The sequence below is a fragment of the Netta rufina genome, assembly GCF_964035555.1.
Source record: "Netta rufina genome assembly, chromosome: 3".
Lineage (NCBI taxonomy): Eukaryota > Metazoa > Chordata > Aves > Anseriformes > Anatidae > Netta > Netta rufina.
The window spans coordinates 106077324-106103181 of NC_140125.1; the positions used below are offsets into that span (position 1 = coordinate 106077324).

The 25858-nt window shown below is 49.2% G+C and overlaps 1 protein-coding gene across 4 annotated transcripts in view; it reads left to right on the forward strand.

Moving 5' to 3' along the window:
- HPCAL1 (hippocalcin like 1) overlaps positions 1-25858 on the forward strand; it is a 44059-nt gene that overhangs the window by 9195 nt on the left and 9006 nt on the right. For 3 of the 4 annotated variants that reach the window (XR_014618284.1, XM_084283923.1, XM_084283922.1), the window contains exon 2: positions 2110-2156. The gene's annotated coding sequence lies outside the window, so the exon portion shown is untranslated. Of the gene's footprint in view, positions 1-2109; positions 2157-20309; positions 20399-25858 lie in introns of those variants that run through there. The other variant, XM_084283924.1, reaches the window with a different exon arrangement.

Consider the following 25858-nt stretch of genomic DNA (forward strand, 5'->3'; position numbering starts at 1 on the left):
ATTATTATTTTTCCCCAAAGTCTTTTGGACTGCAAAAATGTAGATAAGGACTGAGAAATGGTATTTTTTTGAACATATAAATGAAGCAAAATAATCTTGGTGCACTATTCCATGAGGCCTGTTGTGGGTTTCATAGGGTCAGCAGCTTGCGGTGATTTTAACATCCGTTCCTGTAAAAAATGAGGATAGTAGGTTTTCCTCCTGAGACGTTGAAGCTAAAACTCTTGGTTTAAATGCTCTGCGAGTGCCTGCTGGCCATCTCAAGAGCAATGGACACTTTTGTGAAGTCCTGCTCTTCCTTCCTGTGAGCAGAAGACTGATGGAGTTAGCATCTGCACGGAAAGGAGGAAGATATGGGCATAAAATAGGAAAAGAACCATTTAAGGAACACTCTCATAAGGTTTATTATTATATTTTTTTTTCCTTCCAGCTTTTCTGGCCCTTAGGGAAGGATTTTTATAATAGGATCCTCCAGCTGCTGCGAGGACGTGTGGGAGGGTTGGGATCTTCAGCAGAAGCTGGGCAACCAGCACCAGCAGTGATGGGGCCAGAGGGCGCGTCCAAAAGGTGGCTGGTGGCCCTCGGTCCTGCAGGATGCTCCGACTTTGTGGCCATGCCAATTGTCTCTTTCTCATGGTTTGTGGAAGGAGCCTGATTTCAGCTGGCTTCAGTGCATTTCAGTTTCTTCGTGGTGACTATTTCTGAAGACCTGAAAAGAATTTGTGAGGTTCCCATAAGTACGAGACAGCAAAAACACAGAGCTACAATGTTTAAAAAGGCAGAGATGGAATTACAGTACAGCCCGATTTTTATTACAGGATTTTCCTGGAAGTTAATAAATTATTTCCTACCTAAGCATCTTCTGGGTGCTTCTGAGTAACAGTCAGCATGGATTAGTCTGGAACAAATCATGTCAGACATGCTAATTGCCTTCTCCAGCAGGGTAACCGCTCGTGTGGAGAGCAGGAGAGCAGATGATGTGATGTGCTTTGATCCTAGCTGGGTTTTTGCCACTGCTCTGATATTCTCAGAAGGAAGCTACGGGAGGGAAATTTTGGTGAACCTTTTGCCTTGTGGTTGGTGCAAAGAAGTGCCCCATGGCTGTAGTGGTACCACAAAAGGAAGGAATTCCTACTTGTAGGGATGGCACATTGTTGAAGAAGGAGGCTTGGTTGATTTTTCGGGTCTCTGTGGCTGGGGTTTTGCGTTGGGAAGACCGAATGTGTTGCTTAGGGGTGGAGGGAGCAGCCAGAAGTAGGGTCCCAAGCCCAGCGGGGTTTTTTGGCAGAAGTTGTGGGGCTGCTGGGTCAGACAAGGGTCTCACAGGAAACACCAGAGGTGGTGGGGCTGGAGGCATCAGGCCGGAGGAGTAGTGGGGGAAATCGTGGATGTCTCTATGGGATTTGAAGCGGTTTTTGGTTGCCTGATCCACAGACTTGGGGAGATTACAAATCGCAGGAGGGGGTGAGCTCACTCGTGGTGCTCTTCTCTGTGACTTGCTAAGTGCTGATGAACCACAGCATTCGTAGCTGGCAGATGCTGAAGGGATGCAAATGATACTACTCTGCTTTTGGGAGAAGCATACTCAACTGATAGAGAATTGATTCCTGCCCTTTTAGAGCAGTGCTTAATGGCTCTGGAAATCCTGAACCGGGCCTCCTCATGTTTCAGTTCTTTTTCTCCTGTTCTCACATCTTGGCACGATAGTATTTTGAGGTACAAGCCAAGCAAACCTTTCTACTGCGGCATTTTGACATCATCTGAAGGTGATTCTTGCCTATTTTGAAGGAGGAGTTTTACAAAAAAGTGTTAGGCAGGCAGGATGGTTTTGGCAGATTTTTGAATGCCAGAAGAATTTGCTGTCCAAATTTGAGTGAAATCCATGCATTTTTGAGGACGAATATTAAAATGCAAATGCAGGTGGTAAAGTTGCAGTTGCTGCTCGGTTTAGAGCAAGAATTGAACCAGAGCTTCTGCATGTAGACAAATTCTGATTTATTTTTCAGCAGGGAAAATTGGTCTGTAGAGAATAGGGTAAGAGATGGGAAGGCTGTTTTAGAAGAAAACTAACGTAATGTATAACGTTTGCTTTGTGTTTTCTCCTTTCAGGCACTTGAGCCCTGTGGACTTTCCCTGAAGAGGTTCCAAGATAGGTGGTGAGTACTTTCCAGACCCTGCTTCTTTCAAGGCACGCATTGAATGGGAATGACAGAAAATATGAAGTGTTGCCCTTTGCTGGGCAGCTGGTGCAGGGGTTTGCATTATCTGAGCCTGTGCTGCCCGTTAGAGCTGGCAGGCTGATCCCCGAGTGTGTGGGGTCGCCATACACATGTGAAGCTTCACCTTTGTGCCAGAATGGACTTCCTGAGAGTTGATTAGTCAAATGCTTAAAAAAAATATAAAATGTAGTTGACTTCAGGAGGGAAAACCCGTAGTAATGACGCTGTATTTTGTACTGAAAGCCCACACGGCCCAGTGGGGCAGTGTTTTCCATCCGAGGGAACAACCTGCTTAGTTTTTTTTTCTCCTTTTGTTCTGACCATCTGTGTTAATCCAGAGGAATGTGGTTCCCAGAGGTTCAGCTGAGCTGCGTAACTCGAGCTCGGCCCTGCTGCGTGTGGCGGGTTCTGCGCTGGCCTGTACCCAAGGCTCGTGTTTGTGTGCACTTCATTACTTTCTTATTTGTAAGGAAATGAAACATTCAATCAGGCAGGGGCTGCAGGAGCATAGGATTGCTCAGAAACACTGGTGTTGTGGCACTGCAGCCAGCGACCCGCCTCGATCAGCTCGGGCTCTGCGCCTCACAGGGCCGGCCTCTTCTGGGCGCTGCCCGCCAGGCCGCAGCACCCTTCGCAGGCTGTTGTTGTTGCTTCTGGAGAAATACACACTCTGTTTCCTCTTTTGATCCTAGATTTCTTTCCAATGAGATTAACAAAATTATATCATTAGACATTAATTGCTCAGGAAGTTTATTCTTTAGTTGCATTTCCCTGGTGCGCAGGATACAAGCTATTAGAGCTCTTGTGCCTTCAGACTGACTAATGAACCACAGCTGAGTGCCCAAAGCCTTTAATGGACTCCTCCATCTTTTAAATAAATCTATTTCCCATGGATAAGGTGCCTTTCAGAACAGATGATCCCAGGTTAATTTGAAGTGTCCATAGAGCTTATGGCTGAAATGTGGCAGGGGAGGGTGCTGGGGAGTGGTACACTGTCCTGAGTGTGTGTCCAACCTAAGTATGTCTTCATTTTGGCCAGAAAATGCTTACTTTAGTTAAATTCTCCCTCCAGGGTATTCGCTATCAATTATATCTTTCATCAACGAACATATTCCTTACCTAATAAATGGTGTTATCCACGTTTTCTATATAATGAGAGCTCCGTTAACCCCCAGACAGTCCTACTAAGGCGTGTATCCATACAGCAGGAGTCTGTGAGGGCCAAGTTGTGAATCCCATGCGCCTTTTGCAAATGTTCATGCGAGTAATAGCTTATGAACCTCTCCTCTTCCCCCACTGCTGCAGCTGCCGTGAATCTTTATTAGAAACCTGCACGCTATTTGTACTAATAATTGCTATATTGGGACCTGAATCATCAGCTGATCTTTCTGAGATGTTGAGAGATGAATCAAACTCTCTTCCCGAGGGCAGAGGGGAACATGGGGCTGGTGGCTGTAACCCCGTGCGTTTAAAGGCCAGGTAATTTCCAGCTGTCGGTTTAAATTGCACTTGCAATTGGATTTTCTTTTGTTGTCGTTTCAGGTAGCACTTAAATAGGTTGTAAGTAAAAAAAAAAAACAACTTGCTAATACTCTGAAATAGACTTACCAGAGTGAATGGTTTTTCTCCTGTGTAGTCCCTTTGGCAGTGCTCTGAAAGGCATGAAGGCCCCGAGGTCTTGTGGTGAAACGTGGAGTTGTGCAAACAGGACGTGGAGGTGTTGGGTGTTTGTGCATCGTGGTTTTGCTGCTTTGGTGGTCTTTGTCCTTGCCTTTTCAAGTTCAGGGAGGTCCTCATCTTCAGCTGGGTGCTTGAGCCTGGTGGCCTCATCCAGGTTGGGGACAACACATGCTTCGGTGCTCTCCTGATGGAGCAAGCTACTTAGCTGTAGTGCTGCCTATAAGCAGATAAGCAGCTCCGGGCACAGGCACGCTGGTGGAGGCCTCACGTGATGGGACATTGTGCCCAAATTGGGGCCACCGTGGGCAGGACGGCAGAATTGGCACCCTCATGGCCCTGGTGGCTGTGGCGGGAGGCTGAAGGTGTGGTGATGCAGTGAGAGCAGCTCTGGTCCTGGGTGGGAGTGTAGTGGTGCCACTGGGTGGCCTCTGTGTGGGTGTCTCCTTCCCTGGACAGGGCATGGACTTGGTGGCTAAAGCCACGCGCTTTTCTATGGGGTGGCTGCAAAAGGGGAGCAGGGATGTGTGTGGGATGGGGTGAGGAGCAGACAAAGCTGCCTGTTGCTTGCACGGGCACGGGGCCAAATCGAGGTTCCTTGCTCTTGTCCAGCATCAGCACATACTGCTGGGACGTCAGGACTTGGATCCTAGAGTAGGGAGTGGAAAGCTGTTGCAGCCAAAGATCTGTGCTGTGGAGCTGGCTTTGAGAAATATTGTATCTTAAACTGGAAACTTGAGCTGAAGCCTGTGCAAGGTTTGTTTCCGAGGGAAGGTGGCTCCCATCAAGCGGGATGTCGCATGGAGCATTGAGGGCCTGTGATTACCTGTGGCTGGTCATGGAAATCAGTGAGTACTCTCGTGGTTGGTGCCCGGGTGGTTTTGGGAATACTCCTGCACATACAGGAGAGCAGGACCATGGGTACCTCCCCACGTCCTGGCTGGGCTGACCCTTCTCCTGTTGGCATGTGAGATCTCCCTCACCGGGACCTCCTCCATCACCAGGACCTCCTCCATCACCTGGATGTCCGCATGCTGGAGCACCAGGGCAGGTGAGGAGGAAATCATGGCTGTTTTCCACTTCTTCTGGGCATCCTCTGTGTTACAGCCTTGAAAAGCTCCCCGGTCTGAGGACTCAAATCCCGTTGGGGAAAGGGAGATCTTTCAGTGGTGTTACCTTGTTTTTTTACCTTTCCCCACAGTCTGATAAAACCCTCTGGGGGAGGCTGCAAGGTGTCTGTTGTACACACCAATATGCTGCAGCAGGGGAAGGAAAAAAAAAGTGCAATGAACTGGAAAACCTGCCTTAAAAAGCACAAATGGGGAGCACAATAGCAAGTGAAGTGCCTTGTCTGCGTCGCTTATGTAACAAAGCAATTGAGAAGAATTTATTACGGTTTAAAACATGTCACTAATCAAAGCTTACATTTCTCTCCTTTTCCCGTAACCAGCTTTAAAAACTGGTATTTGAGGCTTTTTTGTCTTATACATTTTTATTACAGAGTGGTTTTATGGGCATTTTCACTGCTGAGGCATTTCAGCGCTGTGTTGCCTGTTTGCGTACCATATATGCTGTTTGCTCATTCAGGGATATTAAAAAAACACACAACACAAAACAACAGAATGAATGTGCAGCACTGCTGTTCGTCTGCCTTCGCTTTTATGAATGAATCTGCTGTCTGCGTGCACGCAGGCTTCCTGGCTGCCCGGTCTGCGAGAAGTGCTGAAAAGGAAACTTTTGAGGCAATTCTTTGCAGCGATGGGGGAAATGGAAAAGCTGGCCTGCTTTTAAGAACGTGAGTCACCAGCCGGGATTTCAGAACGGGAAGATAGCGGGGTGCAGGGCTTGGGTTATCCTATAATAGCGCTGCTTTCCCCGCCGTGTGCTGCACCTCCTACGACCACCACCTGCCTTCTGCACTTGGTAGAAGTGGTGCTGTGCAGCCAGGGAGAGCGAGCGTCTCCTGATGCAAGTATCTCCTGTTGATTCACTACTATACAAATGTTCATCCTCTAACAGCGCGGGATTACGAAGCATTATCATCCTCAGATTGACTCAGGTGGTGCTATTTTTATTTAATCTGCATTAAGGTATCATTGTGAATCTTTGGTCTTGCAGCAGGGGGGTAATACGATTTACTATTTTTATAAAAAATCAACATGGCCGGACAAATCCTGCCCGTACCAAGAGCTGCAAAGATTAGGCATGAGCTCAGCACATCTTGCTTTTTATTATTATGGTTATTTCTTCCTTTACGGTGCGTCGTTACATTTTTAATTTTCCTGTGGCCTCCACCAAGCTGAATAAAACACGAGGCTCTCCTGGCTCATGGCCCTTGCTGGGAAAGGCATCGATTGCCAAGATGCCAGGCTGGAGAAGACCTTCAGGGTCATCACTTCTGACCATCAGCCTGACCTCCTGAGCCCTGCCACTAAACCTTGTCCCTTCGTGCCACGTTCTCCAAGCGTTTCTGTCTCCTGCAAGCCTTCACCTGGGTTTGAGAAGAGCGAAGCTGGAAGGTGAGGAGAAGTTTCTTAGCACTCATTGAAAGGTTTTTTTGAAGCCAAGGCTGAAAACCCCGTCCTATATTGAGAGGTTTTGATCTATCTGATGTATTTATCTCTTCAAAACGAACAACGCCCGCCCTGTTCCTTACACCCCTTTCACCTTTAATATATATTTCAGCTGTATTTAAGGCTTTCAGTAGCAAAGTGAACCAGTTAGCTGGCTAACCACACTCAGACCCACGGGGCTCAGCGTTTTGCTGCAGCCTCATTGCTGCATTCCCGCTGCAGCCAGGGGCTTGGCCTCCGTCGCTTTACAAAATGCATGCTCTGGGCTTTTTTTTCTCCCTCTCTAAAAACAAAACTGACGGCTGTGGGGTCGGGACATCTCTGCTACCCTGCACGATGCCCTGGGGAAGCTCCAGCTCCAGTCGGGTGCCACGCTGCAGTCCGTATGACTTTGCACGAGCGAAGTGGGATGGTGTTTCCTCCTCCCTCTAATTGTCTCTGAGCAATCAAAATACTGACCTATTTTTGCAAGTTTCCTGGCCGTGGGTATTTCAGCTGGAGGATTGCCGTGCCCTTTCCAAGGTGGGGCTCCAGGCGGGGTGTGAGTGCCAGGGAAAACAATGGCGCTTGCTGGCCCCTTGGCGGGATGTGTTGTGGTCTGGGATGAAGCATCGGGGCAGAGAGCTGGAAGGGGACTGGCCTGTGGGTCCCGGATGGTGCCTCCGATCCTGCAAAAGGGCTGGGACATTCTCATTTCACACACACACACACACAAAAAAAAAAAAAAAAAAAAGAATTTGGTCATTCTTGAATTCGCAGGGGGAGGAATATGACTTGGCATTTTCTTGTGAAAGGCCAGAAGATTCATTTAGGGAAAAAAATAATCATTTTTTTGTCATTTGTCGGGGAAATTTCACATTAGGGATTTGCCATCATCAGGTTATTTCATGCCATGTCAGTATTGAGGCACGTGTTAAGTGGTGTGCATCACGGTTCATTGTTTGTTATGTACCAGTACTGCCCGTGCACCACAACAGGTAATTAGCTAGTCCTGATCACTGATACTTGAATCACTAAGGAGGTTTGTTCTGAAGCCTCCTTCAAGGTTAAAATCCCTTCTCTCTGTATTACAGTGAAGTATTTTAACTCCCTATCAAGGAGCACAATAGATACAGGAATACAGGAGTATGAAAACGGAAACTTCCGAATTCAAAGCCTTGAGCAGAAGACGCTAGGAGACCTTCACCGAGTGTTTCCTAAGGATGTTGAATCCGAGGAACAGAGCTTTTTCCTTTTTGTTCTGCGTGGGTTTGGGTTTGGGTTGGTTTTGTTTGAAGTTTGGCCAGCTGTGTTTGACAGCCTCTGCTCCTCGCTCCGCCAGCCAGGTAAGAGGATTGAGCGCTCCCCGTGCTCCACTCCAGAGGCAGCGGGAGATGAATTCACCTGCAGAATGACAGCTACACAGAGGACCGAGGGATGATAGCGTGTACAGGAGATGTTTCGAGGCAGGCACTAAACGCTGAATTTCGCAGAGTACCTCCAAAATGACTGCAGATTGTCCTCTTGAGTCAGCGGGCTTTTAAAGATCACAGGCAGGCTCTCTAAGGGGAAGGGTTTGATTTTCCAGGCTGGCTGGCTCTTCGCTTCTTTCCAGGCAGCTCCAAACCCCGTGGTTGCATTCCCCTCCAGCCAAATGCTTTCTCTGCACCCTGACTGAACAGGACAGAGGGCTTGGTCGTGTTCTCCATCCTTCCCAAACTCCCTCCCTAGTGAGGGAGCCGTTCTGTTTCTGGCTAAACAAAGGTAAATTTTGCTTTTATTTCTCACTGCCTCTCCAGCACCCTTCTCCCTGCAGCCTCCTGTGCTCTGTGAGGTGCTCGGGGTGGGGATGGCTCTGCCTGGAGCCCCGGCCCCCCATGGTGTGGTGGGAGCAGGGGGGCATCCTCCTCCGTGGCAGGATCCCGGGTTTGTTACGCCTAAATGCAAGTGAAAACCTGCAAGAAGTGGTTTAATAATGGGGATGTCAGCAGGCTCCTGAGTACAATGATGCCGCTAGATGCTTTCATAAATCCACAGTTTAGGGACAGCAGTTATGATGCATGGCAGTGGGAGCATGTGAAACTGCAGTCATTAAACAAAAATGGGCTTTTAAACTAATGGCAGCTGCCTAAACAGTTTTGCAGTGAAACCAATTCCCCCTGGCTACCATTCTTCAAATTATACAGGTCCTGTTGACTTTCAGAACCAGGGAAATATTTTGTTTTGGTGCTGTAGCAGTGCTTTTACATTCATCCCAAAGGTCAGGCCGACGAGCTTTCGCTAGGTTTTAAGCTGGAGGTGTTAGGAGATGATGGATGTCGATATTTCTAGGTAGTTCATTCATCATCCTTCCCCCACGTGAAGCCACCTGCAGTACCAAATATTCCCACGTGTTCTTGGCTGGGTTTTCAAGCCCGTGTGGGGGCAATTTTCTCCATCCGAACTCGGCTGCGTTTAGGACGCACGGATTGCCTCCTCCCTGGTGCCGGACAGGACCTGCTGGGTGGCGCTCCCCATGCTCTGAAGCATTTTGGCTAATTCCTTCAGGAGGCATCTCAGGAGCATTTGGTGGTTGCAGGAAGCCAAGCCCTTATCAGCCATCTGCTTTCACCACCTTCCCCTACCCAGGCTTGGTCCCTTCCTGAAAATAACGTGTCTTGGCCCTGTCTTCCCGTCCCTTTGTTCTTCAGTTTGATCAAAAATCATCTTTTATATATATATCTATATTCTATTACAAGGAGTAGAGGAGAAGACACAATAATACAGGCTGTGAAGGGATGACAACAGCAGAAGTTGGTTGTTTTGTGTCAGCTCTCTTCGTATCCTGCACAGCTCAAGCCCAGCTGTCTCCATGTAAGCCTTGGGTTGGCCATGCTTCTTGAGCAACTCCAGATATTTTTACTTTGAAAGACATAAATACATGTATTTATTTATATATTTATATATATCTTTAAGCAAACCATTTGATTAGAAACACATGTGAGTGAGACCAGCTGTGTTCCACGTGGAAGCTCTCCGTGCTGGGAGATGACCTTTTGGAGTGGGACATCGTAACAGCCCCTAGTTTTTCCAGGAGCCCTGCAGGACCAAGCAGAGGCTGAGAAGGATGAGCAGGAAGCATGCTGGAGGTCCTCTGGAGGACACTGGGTGCAGCTTCCAGCCCCTGATGGGTTTGTTCCCAGATGTCACCTGCAGTCCCAGCTCCCTGTGGGTTTTGGCTGGGTGACATACTGCTTCTTCCCACCACCTCGTCTTTTTTGGCTTCTGTAGCCTGCCCTAGCCAAAAAGGTGTCTTCTGGGGGGGTAGCTCCTCGTGGAAGAGGAGAGCCAGCTGCTGTGGCTTGGGCGATCCTTTCCACGTCCCATGAAATAAGTTCAAGGCAGGAGAGGAAGAAGAAAGGTTAAATTAACTGTAGCATGAGCATTTGAGCAGCTGGCTGACCTTTACAGCACCGAGCTCCGTTCCGTTTTAGCAATCTGCAGGCTGCTTGAAGTTTGACAGGCTCTTTGCAGCCGACAGAGTGCGATACGATTTATTAGCCCACCGCCAGGCTTTGTCGCCTCATTTCCCTGCTGGTTGAACTTTGTGGGGAATGAGCAAAAGGGAGAAGTGGCTTTCTTTTTTTTTGTTTTTTTGGTGTGCATTGCAGGAGCATCGATGGCACCAAAGCCCTGGGTGCTGCGGGAGGAGGGATGCTCCCGCTCGGATGCTCCTGAGAGCTCAGCCCTGGCCCAGGCGAGGGGCAGGGAATGGTTAATTGTGGCCAGGGAGGAGACGGCTGATCATCCTGCCCCAAATCACTTAACCGTCTTAAGGGTCTACCCTTGTCTGCCTGAGCCAGCCAACTAATCTTGCATCGAGCTGCACAAGCGGGCCCTCAGTGCCCGGAGAGAAGTGCCACAAAATGAGCGTTTTCTCCGTCCCACCGCCCCCCAAAAAGCTGCAAATCAGCGGTCAGAGCAGATTATTTCAGGCTGTGAGAGGTTTTCTGTGCTCTGGGGAGGGGTTTAGGTCAGGGCCGCATGTCTTCTGAAAAATAGAAATGAATGGAAAACCAGAAATGGTTTGTAAGGCGTGCGTAGCACCAGCCCATCAAAAAGCAAAAGGGAAAAAAGGATCCCCCAAGTGGTTAAGCTTTCAGCACCCTTGGCACGGCACAGTTGTGTTGAAGAGAGCCTAAAGGAAGGGTAAGATGTGCAGGGGGCAGTTTGAGCACTGTGCAAAGCTGTTCAAATCACAGGGGGAGAAGGAAGCATCCCTCCTTTGCAAGGTTTTTCCAGAGCTGCTAAACTTTACGCTGCCCTGGGTGCAGCCAGCTGAGTAACCATGTGCAAAGCTGAAGTGTTTTGCACGTAGTTACTGCCATGCAGCCAGAATTGGCTACCACAGCCTCGCCGTGGGTGTTTGTGGAAGAAGGTGGAGTGCAGGGACCGCAGTTATAAAGGGAAACACAATTACACAAGCAAAAGGGCAAGCAGTTGTTTGTAATCCATAAAAATTGATGCTCGCTGCCCTCAGGTTTGCCTTTCTTGCCTTAAGGTTTCCTCATTAGAAGCCGTTCCTGTGAATTCCATCCCGTGGAGAGATCCGAAGTGGCTGGGCTGGAGCTGTTGTCTGGGTAATCAATAAACTTTCAGCTGCGTGACATTTTTTTTCCTTGAAGTTGGTTCTTCCTGCAGCAGAGATAACAAGGCTAAAACAGATGTAAAACGAAGAGCCGGATTCGACTGGAGTCACCGTGCGCTCTCCTAATTTTGCAATATTCCAAAACAATTACATTTATGTTAAGCGGGCAGCGAATGATTAATCTGATAGCAGGCAGCCAGTGCAGTAGTGCCTTGGAAATAATTTTTGAGCCTCTTCCCTGCTGCTCTTTCCCTGCAAGAATGGTTTAAAGATAAGACGCTGACAACGACATAAATTGTGATTTGTAGCCTGGTGCTCTTCCAGTCTACTCCGCTTTTTGTGGTGTTATGGTTCTGTGTTGCCCTGGAAAGCATATAATGAAAGGGGTTTAAAGTATGCCCTGAGCCAGAAGAACGTTCAATCCTGTGTTTCATTTTAGACGTATGCTTAAATGATCGCGGGGTTGGCTGGATTTATTCATGCTGTGCTTCATCTGAGTCAAAAAAAAAAAGATGCTCTGAGAGCTTTTGTTGATCTGAGGTCACAAGTGCCCTTCGTTGTTAGCTGGTGGCATCATGCAGAGCATGTGAAAATACTCACTGATCGTCGTTTTAGGGCCTGGAATCGCCCTCATAAGGGGAATACCTGCTTATGGCCTGCTTTTCCTTTCCGAAGTGTGCCTGCGTGGTGCAGGGGGAGAACTTCCCAGCGCGTAGTTAAGAGCGGTCCGATCCGCAGCCGAATTTAGGAAGATGACTAAACGCACTAAAATGCAACGATCTGTGAGAGAAAAGGCAAGGCAGGACCGAAAGGCTGCAGAGGAGGCTTCGGGCTGGTTTGGGAAGCTGGAAACTTGGCCATTTCTCACATTTTTGCAGCTGCAAGTCACCGCGCTACGTACGGCGTTGCCTCGGGACGCCTGGCACGGAAAAACCAGCCGCGCCGGGGACGTGCGTGTGGGATGGTTCTGCTTTGAATCCTCGTCTCGTTCGGGGAGATGTCCCCCGAGGATTTCTGCAGGTTGGAGGCCAAGCCGTGGCTCGGTCCTTCGGGCAGCAGTGATGTTGGGCTGTGCGCCCGGTTGGAGGTGGCGGGGCTGGGCATGACACACGGAGTTACTCATCGCTTTTACCCTTTCCTTAAGTTATTCTGGTCGCAATTGTTCCAGCAACACCCGTCTCTGTTTTATTTTTTTCCTGGTAAGCTGGACAATCATAGGGTTGCCGTGCTGACTTGTGGGGTGGGAATTTTGCTGCTCGGGCTTTAACTCTCCCTGGGCTGCAGACACGGAGCCAGCGACTGCGTGCGTGGCTCTGCGTCTCCTTGCTGGGAATATCTTCTCTGGCCCTAAAAGCAGCCCCGTGCTCTGATGGTGACACGTGTGCTGGTGAGAGAGGCGGTTTAAAAACCATTTCATCCTGCACTTTTTGTTTTCATCCCGAGAAGAAAGAGCTCTCAGGTAAACGAATCACCTTTTTTCTTAATTTCATGCGGAGAAGAGCCCTGACGGTGCTTATAAATGATGCATTTTGCTGCTGCTGGGGACGCAGCAGCTGTGTGACATTAGGGCTGTTGCAGCCTTGCCATATTTGCTGCCAAAGTTTGGTAAGTAACCACAAGCCGGACTGCCCCCACCCAGCAACAGCCGGGATTGTTGTGGTCCTGCTTGCAAGCCCGTCCCAAAAGGGATGGGATTATCGCTGGTCCTAAATAAACACCCAGCCCTGCTCCAACCCTCCCGCTGTGGAGCCCCCGTGCGCTGCCAGCAGGCTCGACTAGGGGTGCGGAGTGATGGAGCCACAGGTGGCAATCAGCCTCAGTTCATCTCATCCATAAGATGCTTTTCTCCACGCCCCGTGAGGCTTTTTCACCACCCTTCACCTCCCTCCCTGATCAGAAACTGCCCCACTTTCAGTGTAACTTACAGGCAATTCTAATAAGTTTGGGTTTTTTTTTTGGTCAGCATTGTGTTGTGGTTTTTTTTTTTCCAGCCCAAACTCCTCTCCCTTCTTCTGCTTCCATTTTAAGAGGCACCGGCCTCGTTCTGCTGCACTGCCACTTTCCTTACTTGCTCGCTTTTATTTTTTTCATGTGTGTCGCTGAGGAACATTTTGGACTTTGCTCTTTATTTTTATTTGGGTGATCTAATTCAGCTCGACTTTGGCCATTTCTCTTTACCCCTTTGCTTCCTGACCTCCGCGACGCAGCTGCCTCTGCTGAGCAGCCCTTTCATTCCACTCCTTGTAGGCACTCTGCTGAGTCCCACTAGCCCTTTTTGGGTGATTTTTTTTTTTAGCCAGTCAGATTGGGAATCAGTCCCAGCCAGTCACCCCCACTTTGCTTGGGGCTGGAAGTACCAGCTATTTCCTTTTTTTAACATCTTTGCCAAAAAGAGACACTCCGCTTCCTACAAGTTTGTCCTTGAGCCCTTCCTGCCCAGTTGACTTCCATACCGAGTTCCTTTGATTCCTCAAAGCTTATGGAAAACTGAAAATGCCAACTTCTGTGTTACATTTCAGAGTATTCTTCTACTTAAACCATCACTCCGTGCTTGTGATCATCTCCAGGGTTTCTTTCTGTGAGCACTGACAGTGTCTTAAGTTCGCATCACCCTTTTCTGCTTCAGCAGCTGGAGGATTAAATCCACTCCCTGCTGCTTCCAAGAATATCCACGGCCAGTTCTTACTCTTAGGTTCTCTGGTTTAATATTTTGGGCAGTTCCAGTCCCAGTAAGAGGACCCCTGCCAGCATTTTTGCTCCTCTGTGAACCTTCAGCTCTGTGGTGCTGCCCCGAAGCTGCCACCCCGCACCGGTGCCACCCCTGCTCCCCTCCCTGGGGTTTCTTCTCCTTCCACCATCTCCTCCTGCTTCCTGGCTTCTCCATTTCTGGCTCTTCCGCTGTGTTGCCCTGGCTCCCAGGATCCATGTGTTAACACTTGCTCTCCTTTCTTACTCATCATCTGTGAATTTCTGGCCGATTATCCGCCACCCTGTCTGCCCGTCGCTGCCCATGTTAATACGTCCTTTGTTCTCCGACGTTCAGATGACACTGTGTGCCTTTTTTTGTCTGTCCACATTTACCAATCCTCCTGATTATTAAAACCAGATGTGGAAATTAACTGATTTTCCTGATTATCCTCTCTCTGGAGGCTTTTTTTTTCCCCTTCAGTTTAAAACTCTCAGCTGTGCCTGCTGTGATCACAGACGGCCGTATCTCCTCCGCTGCAAGACGTCCTTTTTTCCATGAATGCCTTCTGGGCATTACGAACATCCTAAAACTTCCTTTGCAGTATCAGTTCTTGAACCATATGGATGACATTAGCTTATAATGGCTCTTCCTTCCTTTGGCACGGGCGAGAGAAGGCCCCTGGGGATGCTGCTCGGAGGCCAAGCCCGGTCTCCCCGGGCATCCCCTGCAGCCTGGAGGGAGGTGGGCACCTCTGGGGAGCTTCTCAGCCGGGTTCCTGCTCCAGATTGCCCTCCTGGTCTGCTCCTCCCCGCTGGCACAGAGGGTGTCCCCATTTTTAAGCCCATGGCTGAGGTCTCCATCTGCACACTGAGGGCAGGAGCACTTCATATTCTGCCAGAGGGCCAAAAGTGATCCTCTAGGAGAAGGAAGAGATTGAATACTCCAATAACAAGGACCAGATAAAGTGGTGAAAATAAACAGAGAGCTGAGAACAGTGCTGTGGAGGAGCCAGGGGCACGAGATGGAAAAGGAGATGGAGGAGCAGGGTGCAAGGGAGGAAAGTCAGCCCCAGCACGTGAGCTCTGCAATCCAGAGCAGCTGAAGGACTTCCTTGGTGCAAACCCATCCTGCAGCTTGTCGCCGAGCAGGAAGAGTGGGGCCAGATTGCTGTGTCTACAGAGAGCGCTTGTTTTATTTCCCATTAAGAGGGTAGACACAAAATCAGATTTCCACTCCGCGTTGTCTCGTATTTTTAGCCTGTGATTGGATTGCAAATGCACGCTGGATATTTACGTTTCTGGAAGCGGGCTCTGGTGCTGTTTTCTTAACCAGGATCCAAGTTAATTTGCTGAGCTTCCAGATGGAAGCCATTTGTTCCTCTATTACAAATTCGCAGGAATGCTTAATTTAATCTAGATTTTCTGGCCGAGTACTTTGCCTAATCTAACATTCAAGCATTTTCCTTACCTCCCAATCTGTTTTGTTTTCCCCTCCCCCTGCGCTGAATTACCACGTGTGCATAAATAAAGAATAAAGAATAAAGAATAAAGAATAAAGGAAAGGGGTTTTGCAGAAGGAGCCACCTGTCTGTCATCCATCCGGACTGGAGCTCTTGGGGAGCAGATTGCCCATCCATCTCCTCCAGAAAGTTTCCTGAGAAGAGGACCAGGCACGAGGTGTAGCTGTGGGAGCCCGTTAGCACCATTTCACTTGCTTTGTTGAGGCTTCTTGAATGTTGCCAGGCTCTTTGTTTTAAGCTGTTCAGCGATCACCTTATTCTGGCCTAGTGCATGTGCTGAATAAAGATGTCCAGCTGCTGCTGCGGGTAGGTAAGGAGATTTTCAGGGGGAGGCTCATAATTTTCCTTGGCAACACTCAGCCTCCAGTGAATTGAGTGACTTGTGATTTTATTATAGTCATTTCTTTAATGAAATTTTAAACTACATGTCTCTTTGACAATCACTTCTGCCTGGGGTTTCTAAATATCCATGCAAACACTGGATACACGATTTGAGTGCCGTGCAGTGCATGCTGAAGCAGCAGGGCAGACAGGTGAGGTTAGCTCGTGAGCCGGCCCCTTTCTTCACTAATGCATTTTCCATAACTGTTGAGGCTGTGGTAGGAAAAAATGATGCATCACGTCTTTGCTACTTCAGTTTCAGAATGAATGTACCCAACCGGCTTGAGGTCAGCTTTATTATTGCTTCTTCTGTGTTACAAATTCCCAGTGCTCCCCGTAGCCAAACCTCATCCCAGAAAAGCACGGAGGAGCTGCATGGAGGGGCAGCATCCCTAAGCCTGGGAGACACAGCACGCTCGGAGCAACAGGCTTGCTGGAGAGCTCGTCCTGAGCCAGTGGCACATGTCTGGATGGATATTTGTGATTGACAGCGTGATGAGGTACCAGAAAACATCCTCGTGGTCTGCTTGTGTCCAATATTGCTGCGGTCCTGTGCAGAAAGGCACGCAGCTCAGCGTCGGGCCCAGGGATGGTGGGTACATCTTGTAGGTGCTCCAAGGGTCAAGGCAAGACCTGGGCATGGTTCTCAGCACCACCAGCAGCTGTGAAACACCTCAGGCTCAAAGGCAGTGTGCTAGGCGTGATACGGAGTAAAAGATGATTTGTTTGGTTACCGGTACTCAGGTTAGCAGGTGGGAACCCAAACGGGAGGATTTCTGTATCGAGAGTACAAGGAATGTAAGAGAGGTTTGAATTCTTATCTTACACAGTTGTTTGGACAACATAATGACTCATTAGGGGGAGAATTGGTTTTGTTTGCTTAACAGGCAGCGAGATGACATAATCAACTGGAGCAGGGAAGCAATCTAGTATTTTAAGTTACTTGAAATGATATAAAGGGTTCTATAATGCATATTTTTTTGTTTTCCTTCTTGTTCTGCCATTATAGAAAAGGGTAACTAGAAAGCAGAAAGAAACAGGATTTGTGTTAGAAATGGACCAATCTGTCACTTACCCTTGAGGTAAGCTTCTTACTTTGAAAGTTTTCTCCACCTGCAAGGTCCCAAAGACCCTTTCAGGAGTTTCTCACAGCATTCTCCTGCTTTAATGTGAATGGGACACCAAAAATGTGCAATTGTGCCCACGTGCATGAGTTGCGAAGATGCTGCTGCAGTGCTCCACAAGGCTGCTCTGCACAGGCAGAACTGGTTCAGGCTACCCAGCAAATCCTATTAAGGCAGTAGTGTCAATGCAGCGTATAAAACTTTGGTTCAGAGGGGTGTATTTATAGCTGCATTAAGAGTATTGTGTACACAGGGCTTTTCTTTCACTCCTAATCTGGGCCCTTGGCAGAAATCTGCCATCCCCTTTACCTGTGCAGCAGTTCAGGTGTCAGACCTCCAGGAACACTGGTGTTTTAGCTGGAAGTCCTGGTCATCCTTTAAAGCCACCCGAGGGCCATCATGGAGCAGGGACTCATGATTTTCTACCTGCCTGTTTGTCCAGCATCTCCTCCTCTCCTGGCTCACTTACTCACTGGGCTCAGCAGTTTGGCTCTTGGAGTGTGCAGTGTCCACAGCCACCACAAGTGCTCCCGAGGTGAGATGAAGAGATGGGATATATGGAAGTGATCTCATTAAACTTCTTAAGTGATGAATGGTCTCTCTGAAACACGGAACACAGAACAGCCCGTGTTGGAAGGGACCTTGAAAGATCATCAGGTCCAACCTTTTGTTAGAAAAGGGAACCTGGATGAAATTATCGATCACCTTGTCCAATTGCATCCTGAGGACCTCTGGTGATAGGGCTTCTACCACATCCCTAGGAAGGTTGTTTAGGAGTAAGGTGTATGATTGTGTGCGTAGGATCTGGAGTTCAAAGGGACCAAATGTAGCAGAGCTGCAAAGACCTTCTTTGCAAGCATCTTCACACTGTTTTTAGTTCAGGCTTTGGCACTGTGTGAGTGAGCTAATGGTATGTCAAAGAACTGTCACTAATGCTGTTTTAAAATATCACACTGTTGCTGGAGCACAGAGAGCAGTGACCAGCAAGAATATGGACAGACATCTTGTGCTCAAATTGGGGTCCCTCCAGCACCACCAGCCCCCAGGATGCTACCGCAAAGTGCAAACAAATGCGTTAATAAAGCGTGAGAGCTTTCTGCACACTTACTGCATTACCCTGAGCTACTTGATTACAGGGATTGTTTATTTTATGGCTTTTTTTTATATTCTTATTGGGAGCCATTTGTCAGTCTGCACAGAAATCTGATTAGCTTAGAATTGCTAGCTCTCTGGTATATGTTGACCTATAAAGTGAAGGATGCAGCAATAAACACAGTCCATTAGGCTGCTGCTGGAGAAGGCTGTAGGCTTTGTTGGAAGTGGGAAAGGACAGGGCTTGATGCTTGAATGCCAGAGCACTTGAACGCATGGGCATTCAAGGGGCAGGGAGCACGGGGGCACAGCATGAGGCTTCCCCTTTGGCCAGCAAATATGCCACCCATTGCCCTAAATCAAATAACATTATTTTTTTGAGGCAAGGTGATATATAACTTCTTGACTGACCTTGGTACGGGATGCCTTGTTGCATTTCCAGGGGGTGTTGAATGGGCTGTGTGCAGAAGCTGATAAAATACTGGCAAGGTGACTAAATGACACCTTCAGCCTTGTTGTGATATTTGTGTGAAATGTCTTCAGTACAGCAAAAGCCCAGGGCCATTCTAGACACTATCCTCTTTTTTTTTTTTTTCTTAATTACAATAAAATAACACTTTTAAATTAATAAATCAAAATAAATATTAAATGAATAAAATAAAATAAAATGCTGGGTATCACCATGTATTTGTTGGACTGGGCTGCGAAAAGATACTCGTGAGTCAGCTCTGCTGCTTCAAATGCACAGAAATATTTGCCAGCTTTAACAGAAGATTCTCTATGATTCCTGAACTATTAAAGTTATATACATGTAAATGGCTTCAGTGAGTCTACGTTTTGTCCTAGTGTGGGGGACCATTGAATGGCTGGAGTGGCCCAACTGTCTTAGATTCCACCCTTTTTAATAGGAATATAAATTCATACATTTATATTACTAAATAGAGGCATCCATTAATTTTATATTCATTGATATTCATAATTCAACACGTTACTATTGTTAAGGTTCTGGAAGCAATGCCTATGTGTCTGGCAGCCGCTTGGTATACTTGAAGGTGCCCTGTCCTTCCCAGAGCACTGGTACAGTGACAGCTACTGAATTTCTCTTGTCTTGGAGGTTAAAAAAAAACAAACACACAATAGTGAGATACTAAAACCAAGGCAGACACCTTCTTGCAATTTTAAGTGACTCAGTTTTATGTTTCAAGTTCAGTGTCATCCAAATGCTGTCTGACAAGTGCTGTCCAAGCAGCACGTGCCCACCAAGCAGAGGGTGTGTTGCTGGTGCTGCACGTCAGGGCAAACTGTAGAGGAACCAGTACAGCATTTGTTAATCATTGGTCTTAGAAACAGTGCCTTGATTTACTGGGGCTTTCAGAGCTCTGAAACAGTCGTTCCTCTTTTATAATGTCCCTGTCTAAGTGGCCTGCTTCTGGCATGGGGCTTCTCTTTGAGGTGAAGCTGAAGCTGTCTGTAAAATGGGTGATTTTGCGGTTACAGCCTGGGAGTGTAGCCACGTCAGTCCATGGGCACAAACTGAGTAAGTTTATTTTTCCTTGAGGGTTTTGCTCTCTTTAATGCGGACATCTTGCTGATGTAGGTAGCAGCTGAGGTGCCTGGGTTTGTTCAGCCCAGAGCAGGGCAGGCTGAGGGGAGGCCTCATGGCGGCCTGCAGCTCCCTCAGAGGGGAGCGGAGGGGCAGGCGCTGAGCTCTGCTCTCTGGGGACAGCGACAGGACCCGAGGGGACGGCATGGAGCTGGGACAGGGGAGGGTCAGGATGGTGTTAGGGAAAGGTTCTGCACCCAGAGGGTGGTTGGGCACTGGGACAGGCTCCCCAGGGCAGTGGGCACAGCACTGAGACCGGCAGTGTTCAAGAAGTGTTTGGACAACGCTCTCAGACACATGGTCTGATCGTGGGGTGGTCCTGTGAGGAGCCAAGAGTTGGATTCAGTGATCCTTGTGGGTCCCTTCCAACTCAGCATATTGCAGCAGCCAGCAGCAAAGTCCTCAATCACCTCAGGAATCTTCATCCTGCACCTCAGAAATAAACGTTTGGGGTTCCTCCTTGGGCCTTGCTTTGTGTCTTGTCCTAGGTGGGAGCCAGGAGGTAGGTTTCCACAGCACCACAGCGTGCAGTATTCTCTACATTTCCTCACAGAAGACTTATCTTGGTGTTTAGAGGCTCCTCTTTTGCCTGGGTGGCAATGGGGCTTCTAAAGGTGCTGATGTAGGTATATGGGATCTTACGGTTCCTTCCAAATTCTGACTAGTGTAAGAAAGGAAAATGTGAAACCCGTCGCTGGGCGGAGTGAGAACGAACAAGTGGCTTTGTACATTAGAAAAAAAAAAAAAAAAAGAAGAAGAAGCTAAAAATAGGCTCCCCACAAGCCTGCACTTCCTGGTGAGCGCAGGGCTGTGGCGGCTGGGGCAGCCAGAGCCATGGGCCGCCTGCGTCCGCCTCGAGAAGCCCCCTCCTGACCCGGGGACACCGAGGGGACAGGCGAGGGGCCAGCAGAGCAGGTCAGTAACACAGCAACGGCGCTGCGATCGGAAATCCACCGAAATGAACCCAAAATCAAAGAGCCGGCAGCCTGCGGTGCTACCGTGGCCTTGTGGCAGGGGATCCCATGCAGCTGGGTGTGCTGACCCCAAGAGCTCGGAGGCTTTGAAACCGCTGCCGGAGGGAAGTGAGAGGTGATGCAGTGGGGAATGCCAGGAGCTTCGCTTTCAGTTGTGACACCGCACCAGCCCCTAACGTGTTGCTTCATTTATTTGTCTATTTCTTCATTTTTTTTTAAGGAAATAATATCACAGTGGACACACGCGCTTGAAAACGTTTGTAATAATCGAGTGCTTACGAATAGGCTGATGAATGCAATAGGAAGTTGCATCGTTTTGGCTGCCCCGTATGCGCAGGATCGAAACTTCCCTTGCTTAGTCAGTGCCTGTGGTCACTGAGATGTTACAGAGAAATGCAGGCAGCACAGGGCTCTGTCCAAGCTGCCAGCAGGGACCCTTTCTTTCTTATCCCTGGGAGATAAATGAATTTTACTCTGCGCATTGCTCTGCCTTGCTTCCCTCAAATCCAGAAGCCAATGATTTGGAAAGATTGCTCGGAACCCCCTTCTAAGTTTTATCAACGATTTCTCAGCATAACTCGGTTCCTGCTGGCATATATATCAGCTGTATATTTACATTGTGTGTTTCTACTTCACAGCTCGCCAGCTTCTGTCGTGTTTTCCCCCAAAAAAGCCTGAGAAGTGGCTGCGTGTGCTGCCGGGCCCTGTGCTTCGCAGGGGTGCATCCACCAGCACTGGGTGCCAGCGTGCTGGGAGGAGATGCTCCCTCGGTGGCTTGGTGGGGGACATTTGGGACAAACCCCGGTGGGGGGGAGATGCTCTCAGGTCCATCCAGTGGTTTTAACTCGTGCTGAACTTCTGTGGCTAATTGCAATCCAATTTGGCATGCGAAGCCAGTGCCGCAGTCACACTTACAGGATGGCAGGGGGATAAGGTCATTTTTCCATTTGGTTTCTCTGGAGGCTTCTCATCTGCCTGGTTGGGCCAGTTTCGTTGTTGTTTTTTTGATATTTTGGGGTGTGTTGTGTGTTTTTGTTATTAAAGGAAAGTCTACGCAATTGCTCCGCACCTCTTTCACGCACTGTAATTAGACGTGGAGCAGGCTATTGAGCAGTTGTGGCTGAAACTGAAAAAGAAAAATGTTAACTGCTGGTACATGAAGAAATCTTCTTTTTTATGCTCTGATGATGACTGCCCGTTTGTGTTTTAGCATCTGTTCCTGTCCACGAATGTAGAAGGAACTGAGCTGGCTCAGCAGAAACTGAAACCCAGCCTAATCCCGTGCTATAATAAGAGCTTAATGGCATCATTGTCCGTCCGTGGGCACTTCGGCAGCAAACTAAGAAAACAAAAATACATCAGCACGAAAAAAACAGAGCGCAGGGAAAGCATCGATGGCCGTTTTGGGGCCTGCTCCGGCGGGACGGCTGCTTCCTGCCAAAGCTCTTTATCAGCTTTCGGCCGGCCGGCCCGCAGCGTCCTCCTGTCCTTTCACCCCGCGCCTCCCCGCTTACATAACTGACTTAGGCATTACCTCCCCTGCTCTCCTTGCTGTGTCTTTAGCACCTCGGCATCACTCAGGCCCTGCGTTTCTTCGGGTAACAACTTTCCCTGCAGTTCTGCTCCTTAGGCGAGGCTGGGAGCGGGTAGAAGCAGAGATAGTAGCTTTAAATTGTTGCACGTTGAATTTTTCAATCTATTTAATTGCCTAACCCCAGTGGAATTATTTACCAAAAATAGATGGAGAGTAACATTTCTAATTAAAAAAGTCCCCGTAGCTTTTGAACTCTCGAAACTTTCTCCAGCCAGAAACTGAAAGTGGAATGGATTTTTTTTTTTTTTTTTTACATTATTATCAGACCTAGAGAAATGCAGAGATTAGCAGAGCATAAACAGAAGGATGTGAAGTTGGCCTCAAGTGCACTAATGATCCGAGCAGCCAATTTGGTTCGCGGGAGAGTTGTGACTGAGCCTGAAGATCGACACTTAGGGTTTCAATTTGTCAAATAAAAATAAAGCAGGGAAGGTGATTTTCTAGAAATCAGGCGTCGGCCTCGCCATGCCTGCGTACAGCCTGCTGCGGTCCTTGCAGAAGCACGGGAGGTCACCAGCTTCTCCTCGTGGGTTGCTGTGCTGTGCTTCAGCTCGTTCCTGGGAGGCCCGGTGCCAAAAATCTGCATTTGCTTGTTGCCAAAGGCGGTGATGTTTCTTAGCTGCTCTTTGTGGTGCACTCGAAGCAACTTCTGGCGCTGCTGCGTGACGAAGGTAAGCAGAATTCCTGTGTCCACAGGGGGAAAAGTGTTCGTCGAGTTACAGACATAAGGCATCTAGTGTGTTCAGTCTGGACAGACTGGGTGGTGTTTTATGGGCTGGGAGGCGATTTTCTGCAACCTTTTGAGGCAGAGCAAGCAGGCACGGTGTTGTTTAGCCTTACCACATGCTGCTCTTTCTCAGGCACCTCCTCTTTGTCCCTGGCTCCTCTCCTGGGACACCCGGGCTGGATTTGGAGGGGGCCTGCAGCTTGCTGAGGGCTGCTGATGGCACCAGGCATCGAGCACCTCCCTGGGGTGCTCCCCAGCTGTCCTTGGCACCTCTTCTGGTGCTCGCTGCTCTAGCAAAGGGCCGTTTTCATGTCCCAAGCAAACTGCCTGATGGCCTCTCCACTCGTTACAGCTGTTCCTCCGGTAGGTCAGGCCCGAATCTCCCACTTAAGAAATAAAAAAAACACAACCACAACAACAGCTGGATTATGTATAAAATAGAAATACGTGGGTGTGAGGAGCTGCACTTGCTGAGGATGTTTTCCAGTCCACAGATCCAAGCGAACAGCAAACAGAGAGCGATTGTGGTCTCCCGGAGTGAAAGCTGTGGTTAGATTTGTTTGTTTGTTTTCCTACAAGCCCGGGTGTTGGCTTTTTATTTTATTATTTATTTTAAACAAATGCGCCGCTATTGCCTGCCCTCGCGGTGGCAAGTGGGGTCCTCCCTGGTCGCGGGACACTTGGAGCTGGAGAAGGGACTGGAAACTCCTTGTGCAACTCGTGCTGCACGTGGAGATGTTCCAGCAGCCAGCCGGGACGTTATTTCTTACACTCTTCTTCCACTGAGCTCCCCATCTCTTCCCTTAGACCTTATCAGAGGATCAGTGTAGCTGCACTGTCTGCTGCCACGGAGTTGCCATCAACACAAAAGGTCGGGATGTTTTGAGAGAGGTGGGTGACCCTGGGTCAGAGGATGCACAGAATTTGGGGGCAGTCTGTGCCGTCTCGGTGGCCGGGGACACGGAGAGAGGAAAATATCATCCTGGGAAGGGGTGAGGAGCCTTCCACAAGCAGTGGGTGCCTTTGGGCTGGGTGTTAGGAGGTGATTTGGAGCTGTTAGAGGGATCAGATCCCGTGGAAGCCTGACTGGGGTGGCTGTGGGTTAGCCCTTGGCACTCAGGCCATGAATTTGGTGTTGCCCCGGGCGGTTCCTTGCTGCGCTTTGCCCAATTTCAGCACAACAAAGCTGCCTCCTCGGCCGAGTGCTCACACTAATACGAATTACCGGAGATAACCTGAGAGTTTTACAACTTCTGCACTTCTACAGAGCTCACTTTGCCGTCCCGTGAACCCAGATCCAGGCAGGTAACTGCTGTGACAAATAGCTCGGCTCCTTCTCTCCCTTGTAAAAGCGGGGAGGAGCAGATAAGCCATTTCCCCCGGTTTTGGCACGAGCGCAGCTTCGATGGCTATCTCGGCAGGTTGAAACCACAGCCGTCTGTTCCACGCCGGTGGGTAATTGCTCTGTGCAAAGCCATTCACGATCTCATTTTTTCCTCCGGGAAGCCGCCGGCTGTTTGCTCAGTCCCGTTTCGGAGCAGCCTCGTTCTTTCCTTCCCCGGGAGCCAGGCAGGGCTGCGTGCGCAGCTCTGCTCCTTCTGACCCGCCTCTAGCTTTGTTTTTGTTTCTTGAATAGATTTTGGACTGGATTTTTCCCACATTGCTCCTCAATTTGTCTAGCCCGATGTTTTCCAAACCGTCGGTTTCCTTCCTGTTTCTCCCTCGTTTTCCATTATTACATCTTGCAGCCCACTCAAGGCGCCGGCGAAGTCGATTTTAACAACTTGGGCACAGCTCAAGCCCTCCCCTATTGGGCTAACAGGCAGCGAGTGTGCTTTGGGACACTAAATGTGCTGGAAAACAGCAAACCAGGCTCCCTTCCTATAAGCTGATGCTCTGGATGGAGAATAGGGCACGCGAGCAGTGCTACAACCAAGCACACGCACTGAGAGCCCCGTGCCCAGGCTCCATCACCCACCCAGCTCCCAGATATTCAGAGGAAACCTCCTCTAGCTCCAGGTCAGCTCCGATACCCGGTGCCATAACATGCAGAGAAAACACCTGGCTGGTCTGCAAATCCACGTTTCTGTGCTCTGTGATCCCGTTGTGCCCCCAAAAAGCAAATATTCCATGGATATTCATCGGGGAAGGGGTGGGTTTTTGCTCAGCACCAGTCCCTGTGTCTGCTGTGCCCCAGGCTGATGGATCCACGGGTGGTGAGGAGCTCCGAGAGGGGCAGGTGGAGCAGGGGATGCATCCATGCCTTCGGATAAATGGGGCTGAGGAACAGTGTGATGCTGGGATGGCATCGCTGAGGGTAACTATAGGGCTTTTTCCAGCTTCTGCCCCAATTCCCTGGTTATCCTTGTCCTACAGAGGATGTTCTTGGGGCTCTGGACCTTTGGGTGCCAGCACGCCACCAGATGGGACTTTCTTTCGATGACAACCCTTCAGCAGCGCCCTGGAGGAGGGCTATTTAAAGCTCTCGCCCTCTCTGCGGGCTGCAGGACGGAGGAAGCGCTTCCTCCACGCAGATCTCTCTCCCAACCCCGCAGACGCTTTCGTCTGCTTCCGTGCAGTCCCCACCCTGCCTGGAGCCGCTCCAGAGCCCCGCGCGCCGGGGCAGCGCCCTATTGTTCGCCCCGGCCGTCCTGAGAGCTGTCTCCTTCCCTTTGTGGGAGCTCTGAATGTTTGAGGGGGGACAGGGAGGTCTCCGGATACACTCGGCAAGCCCTGATCTGTCTTCTCGGGGTCAAGAAGCTGAAAAATAGAAAATATTGACCACGAGGGAATGAGTACCCAAAATGCTCTCAAATTATTGCCTGTTCTTACACATCCCCAAATATTTCTATCAACCTGCAGCTGATTTTCCTGGCCCCAGAGGTTGGATATTCACTGGCCTTGCCTTTTTAGCGTGCATCCTACAAGCAAAGAGCTCTTTGCAGGCTTCAAGGCTGAGGGAAGGAGCCTCGCTCGCGTGTGCTGAAAGGAGATGTCTGCAGAGGCTGGGAGAGCGCACGGCTTCAGAAACTTCCAGTCAGTACCCGGCCCTGCACCAGCTTTCCCCTCCTTTCAACCAC